Raw genomic sequence first — 17,422 nt, 5'->3', positions numbered from 1 at the left:
AGCTTATTTTTCATTGATGCATTTGGCACTGATAAGGTTGTATTGTCTTGTGGCTTTGGACTGGAGTTGGGCTAATTCCTGGTAAACAGTTTAGCAAGGCACTTCTTTGTTCAAAGATCAGCATCTTAGTCATTTTATAAACAACAACAAAAATCAGTCTGAATTTGCAAAGTAACTAACCTTCATTTGGTACATGCCCTCAAACCATGATCGGCTATGTGATTGGCCCTGAACCAGGAAACGAATCTTTTGGAAATTGTGTTGTCATAATGTCATCACTCTGAAACTTGTAATGACTGCGTTTTCCTATTTTCAATTCAGTATGGCCTAAATTCCAACTGTCTTTGGAAAGCGTTCCATAACTTGGCCTTATCAAGTCTTAGTCACTAATGCATCTCAACTTTATGGCTCCTGGGATGTCCTAATGACTATACTGAGCAACGGTTCATGAGCAGAAATGAAGGCAAGTATTTGTTAGATGGGAGTGTGAAAGCACCCCTTTGGAACGACAGCAGACTGTGGCCAAATGCAGGCTAGGGAGTGCTCTTTCATGGGCCTTAACTCCCTGATGATCTGAAGAGGTCAGGCCGTTGAATTCTCCATATCCACCAAAGAGCTTTCACTGGTGTATTTTGTACCTATTCCTCCGTCATAAGTTACCCCAATATTTAGTGGCTAAAGACAAAAATAAACGTTCATTATTTTCAGTTTCCATAGTTTAGGAATTCAGGAGCCACTTGGCTAGCTGGGTGGTTCTGGCCCATGGTCCCATTAGGTTACAGTTAAGGTGGCGGCTACAGTCACCTGAATATTTCACCGGCATTGGAGATCCACTTCTGACACCCACTCACTCACCTATGTGGACCCAGCCAACAGAACAAACTTACACACCCAAATTGAACTACCTCTACTGTGATCCTCTGGATTCACACCGACTTCCTACTCTGCGTATCCTCTTTCCCTTCCCTTGAATGTTTCCTGTCCCATCCCCCACCCCACCCCACATTTTGAACAACTGCATCTTTTAATAGCTTACTTCAAATAATGACTAAACTGTACTTCAAACTAAAGTTCTGTTCGCGGTTTATTTTTTTTATTTTTATTTTTATTTTTTATATGAAATTTATTGTCAAATTAGTTTCCATACAACACCCAGTGCTCATCCCAAAAGATGCCCTCTTCAATGCCCATCACCTACCCTACCCTCCCTCCCACCCCCCATCAACCCTCAGTTTGTTCTCAATTTGTAAGAGTCTCTTATGCTTTGGCTCTCTCTCCCACTCTAACCTCTTTTTTTTTTTCTTTTTTTTCCTTCCCCTCCCCCATGGGTTCACGGTTTATTTTAAAAACATGTATCACTTCCAGGAAAATCATAAAGACTCCTGTTTCTCTTCATGTGCTTTCTTCTACCTATCTCCAAGATATTCCTATCTTAAAAAAGATTTCTCCTCACTAACATTGGGACTTCTAGCTTAGCTGTTAATGAATTTGCATTCATATCACTTCTTTTGGTTATTCTTCTCTGGTGCTCTATGTTTCCATTTCTATTTCTCAGAAACAACCTTTGCCTGAGGAACAACAAATAAATTAGGAGAAAAAAAAAGTTTGTTTGTCTTTTTTTTTTTTTAATTTTTTTTTTAATGTTTATTTATTTTTGAGACAGAGAGAGACAGAGCATGAGCAGGGGAGGGTCAGAGAGAGAAGGAGACACAGAATCTGAAACGGGCTCCAGGCTCTGAGCTGTCAGCACAGAGCCCGACGCAGGGCTTGAACTCATGGACCGTGAGATCATGACCTGAGCCGAAGTCGGCCACTTAACCGACTGAGCCACCCAGGCGCCCCAGTTTGTTTGTCTTCTAATGTAAGGATGTCTATGCAAAAAACTAACCATAGAGGGCATTTATGTAGAAGGTAACAACTATTTTTTAGAGTTAGAACTCCTTTTAATGATCACTAATGTTTATTAGGTGCTTATGTGCTAGGTACTGACCTAAGTGCTATGTAGGGATTGTTTTATTTAATCCTCTCAACAGAGGATACAACAATACTATGAGATACTATCATTATCCTCATTTACAGATGAGGAAACTGAGGTGATAGGTAACTTGGCACATGTCACTTGCCTAGCATATAGTGAAGCTGTGATTTAAATCCAGACTGTCACACTCTAGAGTCTGTGCTTTTAATCATTACACTATTTTTTTTCCTCTTTATGAGTCTCTGCTATGTACCAGGCATTATACTAAGTTCTTTAATTTTTTTTTTAATGTTTATTTCAGTTTTGGGAGACAGAGCGAGTGCATGAGAGGAGGAGGGGCAGAGAGAGAGGGAAACACAGAATCTGAAGCAGGCTCCAGGCTCTGAGCTGTCAGCACAGAGCCTGATGCAGGACTTGAACTCACGAACTGGGAGATCATGACCTGAGCTGAAGTTGGATGCTCAACCGACTGAGCCACCAGGGGGGCCCCTATACTAAGTCCTTTATATATGTTATCTTTAGTTTAATTCTGATAACCTATGATAGAAGTTTCATTACCATAATTTTAAAGACAGCATCAAGAAGTTTAAGCAACTCTCTCAGTATCACAGAACTAGACACAGACTCCATCAACATCTCCAGCATCAGAAGTCTACAGCTTAGCCAGAACTGGGCAGAAGACTGATGTTTCATGAGTCCAGTTGATTTCTTAGTTTCAGGGAGGGAACCTGTGATCTACCGAGCCAGGGGAAGAAGCTCTTCTTACTTCATTATGGCAGCTTACCACATTCAGTCCATCACCTTCCCTACTAAAGGCCACGAGAGGCAGGCTGTTTGTGAAAACAGACTATTGCCACCACATCCTAGGTGTGAGTGATTTGACAGCTGGGTCACGTGAGTCGTGTAGGAGCCACTGTATCACCTGGACAACAGTAAGCAAAATTTGGAGGGACAGGGAAGAATGAGAAAAGAAGCATTGCTTTCCCTTCCACAAATACTATGGGTAGAGGATACATTAATTTATTTGTCTTGATAATTTACTTTGTCATTGGTATGAAATATTTTTCAAGACCTAAACCAAATTCAGTCAGTTTATTTTATTGAGGGCTAAAATTCTGCAGCGAGCGAGTATTTGGGAGTCAAGTGTAGTCCAAATTTCCCTTGCTCAGCCCTTAAACTACCAGTGTTGATACCCGTTACCTTGGGTTTGGGTGAGCATCAGAGAAAGTGATGTACAGTATTTTCATTCAGATGTTGCAGGGTGTGAAAAATACCTATCTCTAAAACTTAGAGTTACACACTCAACACAACAAGATACTCATAATAAAAGGCATTTGATCCCTGATTTCTACCCGGGGAACAGATGATTCATGTATCCCCCTGTTCTCTTTTCTGGGTAAAAGATCATTTATTCTTTCTCTGTCTCTCTTTCTCTTCTCTCTGTCTCTTTCTCTCAATCTCCCCTTCTTCTCTCTCTTCGTCTTCCTCCTCTTTCTTTCTGTTCACAATAGTTGAACATCAGTAATTTGAGTATGTATATGTTACAATGCCACTGTACTTTCCAAGATTAAAATTTAGCAAGATACATTTATAGACTTTAAATGACTTTCTTGAAATATTTTAGAATTGACGACCAAGGAGATATACATAGGAAATGGTACACATTTATTATGATACTTTTTGCAGAAACAACAAAAGCCAGAAAATTAATACAAACACATTACATAGCTAAAGTACTCAGTGAATCATTTAAACTTGATTCACCCAACCATTGTTTGGAGGATGTAGGAACTTTGCTGGCTACTCACAAGAGTGGAAGTGGGGAGGAGAAGTACAAAAGTGTGTAAGATGCAGTGTGATACCACACAAAAGCATGAGTTTAAAATTTAAAATTGTAGTCATTTCCATCTTACCTTCTTCCTAGGCTCATAATTTCAGTTTTCTCCATCTTCTGACTGAGTTCCATGTGTTATTTGTAAATTTATAGTCCAGATCATATGGGAATATAAATTATGTGTGAATCAGGGTGCGTATTTTTCTTTCCTCTTTAGGTATTTCCATTCACATGCTTTCTGGCATTCTCCATTCTAGTTGTAGGGCACTGCATTAGCAAGCCTGGATTTGTTTTCCAGCCAAGAACTACACACCAAAGCACAAATACCTTTGAGAATGCATCTTGGAAGTTGACCAGTACTTAATTCTGGAGTTTATAGACAGGCTATATTAGGATTTTATTTGAAGCTGAAGAATTGACTCCACAAAATTTATAGAAAGATATTTTTAAAACCATGGCTGAAATCAATGGCCATATATTCACAATGATACTGAGATTTTATTGATACTTTAACCAACGATTAGAATATTTTGACATTTTACCTTTGGTATGTATCAAAAGATGGGACACCCATTCAATGGATTAAAAACCTAACATGCTTTCCTGGCACTGTAGGGTTTAATTTTTTTTTTTGTTTTGTTTTTTTATTGTTTAAGTGTCTGGCTATGGTCACTGATGTAATAAAATGGAATTTTAGGATTTCCAACATAGAGAAAAGATAAATGTTTCACTAAATCATTGATAAGAACTTAACATATTGATTGTTTTTGAATAATTCTGTAACGGACATATGGTAACCAGCACCTAAGGTCAGAGCTTTGGAGTGTAGCGATAATTCTAGGGCCAGAACTGCCTCACCACCCCTCCCCCCAATGTGGTGTGTGCCTCTTTAGTTGGAAGAAAGCACTTTCAATAGATTACAAATTAATCACAGTCATTAGTGTTCTTTATAGAGAAGATTGTTTGGTCACCCCTGTGAAATGTTCTGTTCTTCAGGATGATGAGTTAATTCATCTGGAACAATGCTAGTTCATCAAGGTTTGTGGTTTATCTCAAGATCAAATTCCTGTAATTTTGTATGCCATTTGACTTAATGTCCGTGTAGTTTAGTGGTCAGGCAGGCATCGGCTGGCACGACACCTGAATCCGATATCAAAAACTGGAAAAAAAAGCAAATTCTTAAATGTTTAATTCAGGCATCTTTAGTCTGAGATTGACTCACTGCTTTTTTTCCTCTCCTGGGGAAATGAAGATCTAGATAATGCCAAGTCTTATTAAGAAAAGCCTAAATAATGTAAAACTTTGTGTGTAAATAACCCCATGGTAAAATCCGTGCTTTAGGAGAGCTTGTAATAGAAGAGGATAGGAGAGTGTGGTTTGATTCTGAAATGAGATTAGAGACATTCCTTTGGAAGGTTCTTGTACCATACACTCAAATACAATTACAACAGCTCACAGGGCGAGGATCAATCGGCTAGAGTTTGCTGATAACCTACTTTTCTTGTGAGCTTGATAGACCTTCCAAATGCTTTCAATGTGAACGAAGTCGAGGCTTGATTTTGTCCCTATTCATCTAGTACTATTTTGTAACATTTTTTGATCAAGAGGTAAAAAAAGTCAACTGATAGAAAAATATTTCGAAGAATATTTATATGCTTTGCTGAAATGGATGCAAAATAACATAAAGCTTTATTTCCAAAATTCCTTCCCTTAGGCGTCCCAGTGGAAGGGGCAAGGGGATTTTGTACATGTTTAAATATTTTTGTTGATGCCCCATTAAACAAGTCAAAAGGTTTCTTTCCTGCAGTACTTCTTAAACTTTTAGAGTCTTAGAGCATTTACCGTGCTGATGTTCATTGTGAGGCCCCAAGAGGGAGTTACTACCTTATTTAACCACAGAACACATTCTCGGGGAAGACCTGCTAACAAGTCACTGGTTAGAAAATGCTCACGTGAAGAGTGTTTCTGGCCATTAAACAGCCTATAGGTAAATTGGCAGATAACATATTACAAACGACCCTAAATATGATGACTGACTAGTGAATGATTTTATTTATTTTTTTTTTTTAATTTTTTTTTTTTGAATGACGTTTTTTTTTTTTTTTTCAGCGTTTTTTATTTATTTTTGGGACAGAGAGAGACAGAGCATGAACGGGGGAGGGGCAGAGAGAGAGGGAGACACAGAATCGGAAACAGGGTCCAGGCTCCGAGCCATCGGCCCAGAGCCTGACGCGGGGCTCGAACTCACGGACCGCGAGATCGTGACCTGGCTGAAGTCGGACGCTTAACCGACTGCGCCACCCAGGCGCCCCGACTAGTGAATGATTTTAATAACAAGTACTGTAAGGGTGCCTGGATGGCTGTGTATGAGCTCGACAAATGGTACTAGTATTTCCATTGTTTCATCTCCTGAATGCCGTGACTGTAAGAAAATGTGAAGGACCCGCATGAACACAGTTAAAGGACCAAGAACTTCTGCTCACATCCCTAGTTGCTAACCAGAACTAAGGACCTGTTTGGAGGGAAGAACGAGGATATGGTCCTACCAAGATAAATTTGACATCAAATTAGAGAGGAGACTGCGTTTGGAATTAGGGACTTTATTTTCTAGCACGTTAGGATCCATCAGAATCTTTATTAGTGTGTTTTTTTCTTTGTTTTCTACCTTTTCTTTTCTTTTTTAGGTAAAACAAAACATTGTTATACCTTTGTTATTTCAGGAAGGCTAATTTTTGGTCTACAGATGCCATAAAATTCAGGCCTAATATGACAAGGGCCTTCATTAGTCCGGTGCCAGTGGGAAGATGAAGGCTCTGTAGTAACAATTTAACAGACTGACCAAGTCAGTGACTGTTTACTGGGGATAAGGGAAACAAAAGAGTCCAAGATGTTGTCCAGGGTTGGCACTCAGGTAAAGGGCAGATGGAACAGAAACAGAAATATGAGTGATAGGGAGCAGTAACGTGCTGCTTCTGGACATTAGCAGTGGCAGGAGTTTCTATCTCTAAATTCCCTAAAAGAGACTTATCAGGGCATCAGTTGATTCCCATGGGGGTACAATGTTAAATAGTCCAGTTTTCTTGGCTACTATAGCAATTCCTCATACATCTAGGCATAATGAATTTACTCTTACAAGGGAAGTTCAAAGGTAGTTTGAGCCCATTATGAAAAGATGGGGCTGAAGATGTTAGTATGAATGAAACTTGATCCCATCTTTAAGAATTTAAGCTACAATGACCCTTAAGAAGGATTTTTGATGATTTTAATAATGAACAGTGAGCAATGACTTTAGTAATGAACACTACTGTAAGGCAAGGTAGACCTGGCTATAAACCAGAATTGAAGCAAAGATGATCTGGGGTGAATGATGAAAAAAGGTCAGACTTGGTTGGTAGGAATCAGTGGGCATAAAAAAGGGGGTCTTTGAAGGGCAGATAAGATTTCATCCAAGATAATCAAGGCAAAATGGATTATAGGCCGAGGAACAATAATGGTTAGAATAACAATTATTTTAGTAATACCAATAATAATAATAGCTGTTTTAATTGACCATATGGTATGCACCACGCATGATTCTAAGTGATTTACTTACATCTCTTCATTTAATTGTCAAAAAATGGAATGAGTTTATACTGAATCATTAGACAACTGAAACCCATTGAAGAATTTTGAACAGAAAAGTGATTAAGAGCTGATGCTGGGGAAGATGAACAGTATTGAGCATCAACTAGTGGGAAGGTGAGCTGTGGTCAGATGGTCTGTTAAGAGGTCATTGCAATAATTCAGACAACAGGTAACAGGCATCTAAGCTGGGCATCCATGGGTGGGAATGAAAAGCGAGGAAGATTCTTACACATTTTTTCAACAAACACCTACTGAATACCTCCATATGAGGAACCATATGAGGTACAATACCTCCAGGTGTTGTATTAGGCTCTGGGCAATAGAAGCAAATAAAATATACCCAATCCCTGCTATTCTGGCACTTAAAGTCTACCAGAGGACATGGTAGAGAATAAGTTTACTGGCCTTGGTAATAAATATTGACCTAAAACTAGTCCAGATGGGTGTGTATGGGTGTGTATATGTGTGTGGATGGCTTCCTAACCTGGTTTTTAGGGATCTTAACCTCAATGACATTTTACCTCTGCCTCAGAGCTCTCCCTCTTACTGATTGGCAGAGAACGCAGTGGGTAGGACAGAACAAACTCAGCTGCAAGCCCGACAGAGACAGACATCTTCGGGGGTAGCACAGCTTGAGAGAGCAAAAACATTTTTCTTAAAATTCTTCTCTTCCATAGGGCAGGGTAAGGATTAGGGCAACTGGCATTGGAATGGAAGAAAGAGGAGAGAAAAATACTTCGATTTTGCCATTCTTCAAAATACAGACTAGACTATCTTCCTCATTGTGTGTGTATGTAAGTCTGTTCTAACCCATTATACCAACACAAATACTGTGAAGCTTATAGTATTTTGACCTGTTCCCATGAACTCAGAGCAGTTCACACTCATATTACCCGATTTATTTTCCCAACATTCCTGTTAGGCTGATATTATGAAACTCTCATGGAAACCAACTCAAAGGTTAAGTGACTTACCCAAAGGCACATAGCTAGGGGTGGAGACAGAAGTAGAGAAAGGTCTTCCAGCTCACTTTCCCCACAAAATTATGAGTCTACAACCACTAAAGCAACGGCGTTTTCATAGCCTCAGGGAAGAAGCTGACCCTCACGAGAGATTGAATTAATTAAAATTAATAAAATAATTAAAAATTAATTCCTAACAGAATTGGAGTTAATTCTAAAAGCATTTAGTACATTCATTCTTTGATCCAAAGTTAGGAAGAATGAGGAATTTGGCTTTTGAAGACTAATTGTAATCATGATCCAAGTTATCATCTAAAAAAGAAAAAGATAAAAGTAATTTTTGCTCGGTGACCTAAAAATGTTCATTGTCTCAACAGCCAGATTGATGTGTTGTATGTTTTTTGCAATTACTTATTTTTCAGTTTTTGTGAATATTTATTTGTTTAGTTTTTTTTAATGCATCTTTTAATGCATATACGTCAGAGCATTAAACATTTCTACTTTGGGTGGATAAAGAAGAGAAAAATAATGGTATTTCATCTCTTTTTCTCTACCAAAATTTTACTATATTCTATTAAAGTTTTTATTTTATAACAGTGTTTTCATTTAAACTTCGTATGAATTTGTTGTTGTTGTTGTTGTTGTTGTGCTTTCGCCACAAAATAACCACTCAGCGTAATAGCTTAGGACTGAAATACATCAAAATAGCCAAACAAAAAATATTTTAAATATGGCAGTCTTAATTGGAGTTTAGGAAATAAATCTTTGAGTATAATAATTTATTCACTAGAGCTGTTGTCTCAGCAAAGTATTTCATCTTAGTTTCCAAAGGGCTGCTAGTCATTACTAAATATATTTAGAGTAAAGCAAAAAAATAAAAAAAAAAATGGAAAAAAAGAAACGAAATTCACTTTCAGTGTGGCCAAATATACGATAAAACACTCAAATGGTAAGAAAGTCATCTGCATTTTTTAAAAGATCAGCTAGGTGATTATGCTTGTGTAGTTAATTAATAAATTGGAAGTAGGTAATGGTTCACTGGGGAAACTTTTATATCACAGTATCTGTTTTGAGGGATCCCATGCTGTAGGGACAATAACGGGGTGCTAATTCTGCACGCACACAGTGCCGTCCTACAAAGACATCGAGATTTGTAGGAAATCAAGCCTCCAGCAGTCCTGGCAAGCCAGACTGACCCCAGCAAATGAAAATAATCAAAAGTAATTAGAAGCGTGCTGGACTACTCCTCGGAGAGCCGAGCGGGAGAGTAAACATGCCTGAATCCTCGAGCCACTGCAAAGGCCCATGTCTGAGCTGTTAGGTGCCCTGACCTTGTCCACATAAAGATGTGATTTATGAAGTGCAGGGCACAGCAGCAGGGCTTCTGTCTTCTCCTGGAGAACCAAATTACTGAGGTGGGGATTAACATGCTTTCAGTAGGGCCCATTTCCAGACCAAGGGAAATTTTTTATTTACATTTTTTTTACGTTTAATTTCCCTTTTTCATTTTTTTTTCAACAGCCCCCCCCCCCCACACCCATAGATTAAAAACAACAACAACAACAAAACAAAAAACAAAGTCCATCAAGAGAGACAAGAAACATCTCTCCTGAGGAGTGATGATGTGTGTTTGTGACTATAGACATTCCGAGCCCTTCTTGTTTGTAAACTTACTGTGCTGGACTGTTTTGTTTGTGTCTACCTACCCAGCACCACAGAATTCACCTTCAAATTTAGGGGGCCCATCTTGGGAAATACGCCCCTGATTAAAACATATAAACTAAAATTAAACAAAATATTCCTTTGATTCCTTGGCTTTCTGACCTAGTTTCTCTGGCTAGATGTTATGCTTCATTACAAGGCTTACTCTTTAAGTAAAAGGATTTGGGAGAAGAACTTGTAGGTGGTCAAGAATCTGGAGGGAAAGAAGAAGGAGAGACAAATTGGGAGTTTCTGTATTGGGAAAAATATTTATAGGAAAATCAGTGGGGAGTCTCTTGAGTCCTAAAGACGTACTTACTATATTTTTTCTTATCTTAGTCTCAGCTAAGTTAGATTTTACAAAATCCTGTTCTGATGTGGAAAAGAAAGCATCGATTTTCTTTTTAAACACACATCAATATCTATACATGAAGCTAATTTAATTAGCAAGCAGTTATTGTTCAGCCAAATGTCAATTTCTCAGATTATTTCATGCTTCTTGACATGAACTGTATGAAACAAGATTTAACAGGATCTCCATGAATGAAACTGCACTTGAGAAATGTAAAAATGCACTTGTATGTTCTTGAAAAGCTACAAAAAAAGAGTGTTAAAACGAAAATGTCAGGCTTGAAGTTCAGTGTATATTTAGCCACCTCAAGAAACCCAAAGCTGCGGAATTAAGGGAAGTCTACTTAGGCTGAGGTTATAAAGTGCCTTCCTCTATAAACTAAAAACATAATGTCAGGGTGAATGGGAACATACTTTATTAACTTTATGGTACTGAAAACTGCCAGCAAGTTGTCTTGTTTTTAAATATTGTCCTCTGCAGAGTGTTACAGGGCTGTTTGTCCACAGGAAGCCTATTAAAAGTGGACAGTGCAGTCATTTCATCTGGCTTTGGCTGGACTGCTTTTCTTTCCTTTAATGATGTGCTGGAATGTACCATGCCCATAGGGTCTCCATTAGCAGAACTTTTACTTCTGGGACAGCCATGAAGTTGAAGGCTTAAAAGAGGCATCAGCTTACAGTCTTGTGGGAATCACTTGAATACTGAAGCACTAACTTCTTACTGCTTTAACTAATATATTGACTTATTTTAAATAAACAGTTACACAATGAAGGCAGAGCCAGTGGCCTTATTGGAAATCTTTGAGCCTTTTAAAGATTCTGCAATCCACGCAGATGGGGGAGGAAGGAAGGGGCCTGAGGAGGGTTTATGCCCTTTTCAAACCAGGAAGAAAACACATTAACCTCTCCCACCCCAGCCCTGCCATCAGCCAAAGGGGGATCTTTACAGCTCCCAGAAAATCTATCAACTCACACTCAAACCTCATATTTTCCAATGCCTTTTTCCTGGTAAACAACAATTAACAGACTGGGACAGAAAAAACAATAATTCCTTCTGGAAAAAAATGTTTTTAAAGTAGGATTCTTCTTAAACAGTGGTGATGAATCAGTCTATTTTCTGCTTTCTCCAGAGCTATACATTTGTTATAGTATGTTCTTCCATTCCATCCCCTTAATATTTAGATCATTTGTCCTGATACATGTTTGCAAATTAAAGTTGGTTTGAGATTATAGTAAAACCATTATTTTTAATAGCCCATTTCAAGGGCAGCGTTAAACACTGCAGAACACGCATGTTACTGATTACTGCTGAGCAGACAGCGGCTTTTGCAGATTAATTTGTAACTGGGAACTACTGTAAACAGATTTCACCCGAAATCCCAAGGAATAAAGGGAATTGGTGGTGGTATTTGGCTCCTTGTATTTATTTATTGTTTTAGAAACCTCCTGATGGAAAGCAAGTTAACCAGGGAGAAAAACAAGCGCTGTGCAAAAACCTTTTTTCTCCAGTGCTCCGTCTCCTCTTCTGTTTCACTTCTTACGGGAGGAGGTGGGTCAGGGTCTTCTCCTAAAGGGTTATTATGGAAATAGCAAGAGGCTCCTTTCTTGAGAAACAAGGCCCATCTAACTACTCTGGGATTTCAGGACCCTACTTGTAAACTTCAAGCTGCGTCGTCGGGGGAAGAAAAGTGGGGTGACTCTGTCTTTCCGCGAAGTTATTATATAATCAAAAAAGAGAGGGGGCGGGGTGTGAGGGAGGGAGAGAGCGGGAGCGCGAGAGCGAAGGGTGGGGGGAGCAAGAGCGAGGGAGAGAGATTGATATTTCGTGTTTGCCCGGGTCCTTCTGATGATTTCCTTTAGTCTTTCTCACTAGTAATTCAGCAGAGAGCAAGACTGATGATGATGATATTGATAAAATAATGATGAGGCTAAATAATCCCCCATCTCTCTAGATAAATCTTCCAAGGTTTCAGAGAGAAGGCGTTAACACTTTTGGCTCTGTTTGGAGAAGAGAATTTCCTACGTGGAACTAGTCCTAGCTCAGGCCGGTGTCCGCGGTTCTGGACTGCAGGGTGCCCTCGGCCAGAAGCTCGGGAAGTGCGGGCCGGCGTGCTGGGCGCAGGGCAAAGACGGAGGCCGGCGCCCGGCAGAAGGCAGGGGTTCACCTGGGTGGTTGAAGCCGCAGCCGCAGCGCCTTAGTTCGGGGTGCAACGCCATCTACCGGCCTCAGCCACATCTGCAAGTACCCAGACCTTGAAAGTCGCCCCGCCTCCCCCACCCGAACCCAATATAAGGGAAAAAACTCCGAGGCCCTTTCCACGAAATCCTAATTTAGCCAGAACCTGCCACAGATTCTACCCGACCTTTTGTTTATCCACCGACATTTCCTCCTTTTCAGAGCCGCTTTGTAAAGGGCAAGGTGGCGGGGGCCGCGGGGCTGGGGCGGGGGATTGGGGCGCTCAGCTCTCAGACCCCCTGATCAGGCCGCACTGTCTGAAGCAATCGGTTCCCCAGATTACTTGTATTTAATACACAATGCATCATAAAACAAATCCCTCATCCTGACAGGAAGAAAATAGAACAGCTCATAGCTCGAGCCGGTCCAATTTATGGCTAAATTAAAAAAAAAAAAAAAAAAAAAAGGGCTCCGACAATGGGCAAGTTGAGGAAGGGCAGGAAATCAATGGCAGCAAACCGGGGGCTCTTAAAGGTTCTCAAGCGCCGAACTCTATGGGAATATCTGACCGGGTTTTAGGTTATTTACAAAGGATTTTTCCTGTCCTACCTACCACTGCTGTGCGATTTTTCCTCAAACAATGGCCATTATCTGAAATAACAGTTCAATGTCACAGATAACAGGCCACCGAAACGAATTAGTCACCACCTCTTGTCATTTTCTCTCTCCCACATCCCTCCCTTTTGTTACTATTTTTGTTTTTTAAATCAGCATTTTGGGGAAATATACATCTACTAGATTTACACGTCTATTTGCACTTGGAGAAAACAAAAAGGGGACTTGGCGTCGTCCCCGTTCGCTGATAAAGTTCAACATAAGCACGCTTTCCATAGCCTTTCCCTCCGCCCCTCCCCCTCAAGGGTCCCTCGACCGGCTTACTTTGCTTAACTTTCCATTGTTGAGTTGAGAAGTTCGATTTGTTCATTTGTTTTTATGAATGGAGTTTTGTGATAAAAAAAAAATTATTTCCATTTAACCGTTGGGTTTTACTAAAATTTCAAAGGTTGGCTATAGGTAAATCCGTAGACTCTTTTATTTTGTCACGCATTCCTATATTCCTTCTTCCGGTGCTGTTTCTGAAATGTTTTGATAAAAAGTGACCATTTATATTAGAAAGTTATTAATCACCGTACAGTACTGATCCCCCAAAGCAGTATTTATAATGTTAAAACTTTAAAAATAACCTGAGTTGTCAAACTGCTTAATTCCACTTTTGGTCGTTAATGGTGTTTTAATTAACGTATTACAGAATATGGCAAAAACTCACCAGACAATTGTCAATCTCTCCAAGACCTTAATACGCTATTTGGGCAGGTTATTGGCAAAACATGTTTCAGATTTTGAAATTACTTCTTTTAAGACAAACATGATTTGAAAAAGTAGCATGCTCTTCAGCTGACCTAACTATAATAATAGAGAACAGAGCATGAATTTCAATAATAATCATTTAAAAAGATGCTTAGCAGAAAACTGGAAATGGACATGTCAACTTTCACTGTTAGGCTGTTGTTTTCTGAGAATTTCTAAACTAATTATGAGGTTTAGCATGAACCAGTGTCTCTTCACCCTAAACCCCATTCTCATTCTCGCCCCCTCCAGCGCCCCACCCCCAGGCTTGGTGCACACACCCTCACACCCCCCCAAAGCACTTCTCCACCGGATCACTCCCATCCCCCACCTCCAACACACACACGCGCACACACACACACACACACACACACGCGCACACACACACACTTACACTTGTGCTTTCAGGACACCTAAACAGAGGATATTTCCCTAGGGAAAGAAATCCTGTCTGGCGAGATCTCCCCATTGGTTGTTTACCCGGAGAAATCTACATGCTTAAGGGGGATGGTGTATCCATAATCAGTCTGTCCCTATAGGACTTGGGTCTTGGCGACCTTTTTGTGACCTCTCCCGCCAGAGGAGGCTGCTGTCACTTTAAAAATTTACTGAAAGAGGAGCCCCGTCTGGCTTCCGACACTCTGGGCGGCGGGAGATAGCTCCCTTTCTCCCTCGCCCCGGGTTCTTTCTGGATGGCCGAGCAGATCTTCTTTAAAGAGACAGTTCATGAAATAGAAACCCGGCGGCTGCGCTTGGAGTTGCGAAAGGGGACGATCCCGTGAGGGTCTAGGACTGGGGAAGGCGCTACGGAGGATCTGAAAGGGGGCTAGAGCTCCCCTCGCCTCCCCAGGCCCCCCACCTTTTCAAACTCTGCCCCTCCTGCCTGTCCCCCCCACCCCCCCTGGAACTGGGAGAGAGAAGTGGAAGAAGTTTTAGTGGGTTTCAGATAACTTTCATTACACATCGGGCTGATAAGAGCAAGAGAAAGTGAGAAAAGAGGGAGGTGATGTGAACCAGAAGGAATAGCTCCGAGCTCATTTAGGAAGGGGGAAAAAAAAGCCAAAACACACCAAACCCGGGTCACCCAGACGAAAGGAGACTTCATTTCTGGTCTTAAAAATACACTGTTGGCGGACAATAAATCTGAAACGCGTGGTCCTGGCGAGCAGATCCTAGAAACGGACAAAGTTATCAGAGACCTATTCGGAAATCGAGACGCGAGGCTTTCTTTTTTCCTTTTTCTTTCTTTTCTTTTTTTTTTTCTTTTTTTCTTTTTTTTTAAACATCCCGAAATGTGGTTCGGGATCGTTTGAAAGGATTTTCGTGCAGGAAAGCTGGGGGCTGCTGATTATTTTATTTTGTTTGTTTTAATTCTTCTGTGATTGCCTTTTATTGCTGAGTTGAGGCCATAGAAATCTTAAGGTAAGAGAACGCACTTAAAAAAAAAGTCTTGGCGATGTGCATAGTTTGTAACTTCGGACACTTTTCTGCCTTGGCACCCCTTCTCCGGGGCACCCCCCGCCCCCCCAGCCTTCTTTTCCTACTTGCCCGCAGTCTCGCGGAGCCCTGCTGCTTATCTACGTTGCTGGGACTGGCGATTTCCTTGTTCCTCCTGACGGTGCGGTCTGGACGCGTCTCCGGGGTGGGTCGTCCGGCCTTCGGTGGGTCTCTCTCCCGGCTGTCGGCCTTTTTTCCCTCTCGCTCGTCTCCTACTTCCCCTCCCTCCGTGTGTCTGTCCGTCGGTATCAGGGACGCAGAAGGTGGGGTTGCCAAAATCTGAATTCCTGGCACCGGCCACGCGACTTTGGAGCCGCTTTCGGCCGAGTTCCACCTTGCCAAGTAATAGCTTTGCTGTCCAACATCGTGTGCTGCTTCGCGAGAAAGTCACATTCGGACCCTTTGGCTAGAATGTAGGGATTTTTTTTTTTTTCTTTCCTTTTGCTGTTGGTTTTTGAAAGGGCCTTTCTCTAAAGTCCACCTAAAGGGAATTCTTTTTTTTTTTTTTTTAAGCTATCTTTGGAACTTGACAGCCTTTAAAAACACAGCAGTGTGTTAGATGAAATGACAGAAGATGTGTTGTTACTTTATTTTATTCGAGATTTCCGAGACGATTAAGACATTTGGGAGACAAATGCAGTTCTGCTAGCAAATCAAAAGTGAATAATTCACCCAGGGGGGGAAACGTTTCTGGAGAAAGTTCAGCTTTTGTCTTGGGGCAAGAATATTGAGAGTAAGAAAGTTAATATGTTGATGAAATATTTGAATAATCATGTAACATATATGTAAAAAGACATTCTTTGGGAATGAACCTGTTTTTAAATTAATTTCACTGTTGACAGTGGCAATGGCAATAATGTTAACACGGAATAAAATTACACCTAGAATTTTTATGTGCAGTATATGCAATACTTAACTCCCTGCCCCCCCGCAAAAGGGAATGCTGGAAAGCTAAGGGGATAGATGATGCTTGACTTTGAAATTAACAAGTTTTCCACCTCTTTCTGCAAATATGAAATGGAACTGGTGTTGCATTTCACTGACTTCACTCTATTTCCTTCATTAAATATTTCTCTCCTGTGTCAGTAGAACTGCCTTTTTGTTTTTGCTAGTCAAGAAAACAAATACCAGAAACCAAACAAGCCAAAAAAACTAACAAAACAAAAACACCAACTTTTTACTATTTTAAAATGTGATTGCTATTGTTATTTATGCTTCTCGTAGACATCTGGGAGGGGGATCTCAAGTTGCCATTTGAGTTACTCAGCGTTGAGAGTTGAAGAAAACAAGTTAAAGTTTGTAATTTAAAAAATAAGAGATTGTTAAAATCTGTCTTTCTCACTAGAGAGGGTATTTAATGTAAACTTTCTGTTGTTGTTAGTGTGAAGAGGTGTCTTGAAAAAGATGTGTGTGTGTGTGTGTGTGTGTGTGTGTGTGTGTGTACGTGTGTGTAGCAATTACTGTCCCTATCTTCTGTTTTGATTTTTCTTTTTTAAATTGTGGGGCTACTTATTGCCCTTTAATTGCCTCATGGCCAAAGGCTTATTCATAATGCCTCTTAACTAGAGCTCTCAGAGCCCTGGGCTTCTTCTTGAAGTTTGTGGTGAGTTAATGAGTTGAATCTGCAACTAGGTGAATACCTGAATTCTATGCAAGATCGCTTTTGGTCTATGGACCCAAGAGTTTAGTTTTTACTTTTAGATAGGTGTGGATACAGCAAGGTTCTCTGGGAGTTATTTAATGATTTTTTTGTTCTAGAGTGTCTTATTTAGTCTGTGATAGGAAACTTCCTCAAGTTTGCCTTAACTGATTGACATTAACATTACCAGCCTTTCTAGTTACTCCCCATTAGGTCAACGACTCTGCAGCTTTTAATATTGATGTTTAAAACA

The 17,422-nt window shown here is 40.3% G+C and overlaps 1 protein-coding gene across 11 annotated transcripts in view; it reads left to right on the top strand.

Moving 5' to 3' along the window:
- Nucleotides 1-17,422, top strand: part of MECOM (MDS1 and EVI1 complex locus) — a 562,843-nt gene that overhangs the window by 484,746 nt on the left and 60,675 nt on the right. Inside the window, exon 1 of one of the 11 annotated variants that reach the window (XM_058730441.1) lies at nucleotides 14,538-15,455. The exons of 8 other annotated variants lie outside the window; for them this stretch is intronic. The gene's annotated coding sequence lies outside the window, so the exon portion shown is untranslated. Of the gene's footprint in view, nucleotides 1-14,537; nucleotides 15,456-15,495; nucleotides 15,695-15,731; nucleotides 15,944-17,422 lie in introns of those variants that run through there. 2 more of the 11 variants (XM_058730442.1, XM_058730443.1) reach the window with 2 other exon arrangements.

This window comes from Neofelis nebulosa, chromosome 5, assembly GCF_028018385.1.
Source record: "Neofelis nebulosa isolate mNeoNeb1 chromosome 5, mNeoNeb1.pri, whole genome shotgun sequence".
NCBI classification, from domain to species: Eukaryota; Metazoa; Chordata; class Mammalia; order Carnivora; family Felidae; genus Neofelis; species Neofelis nebulosa.
Note: the sequence above shows the minus strand (reverse complement) of the source record. Positions and strands in the feature narration are given on the sequence as shown.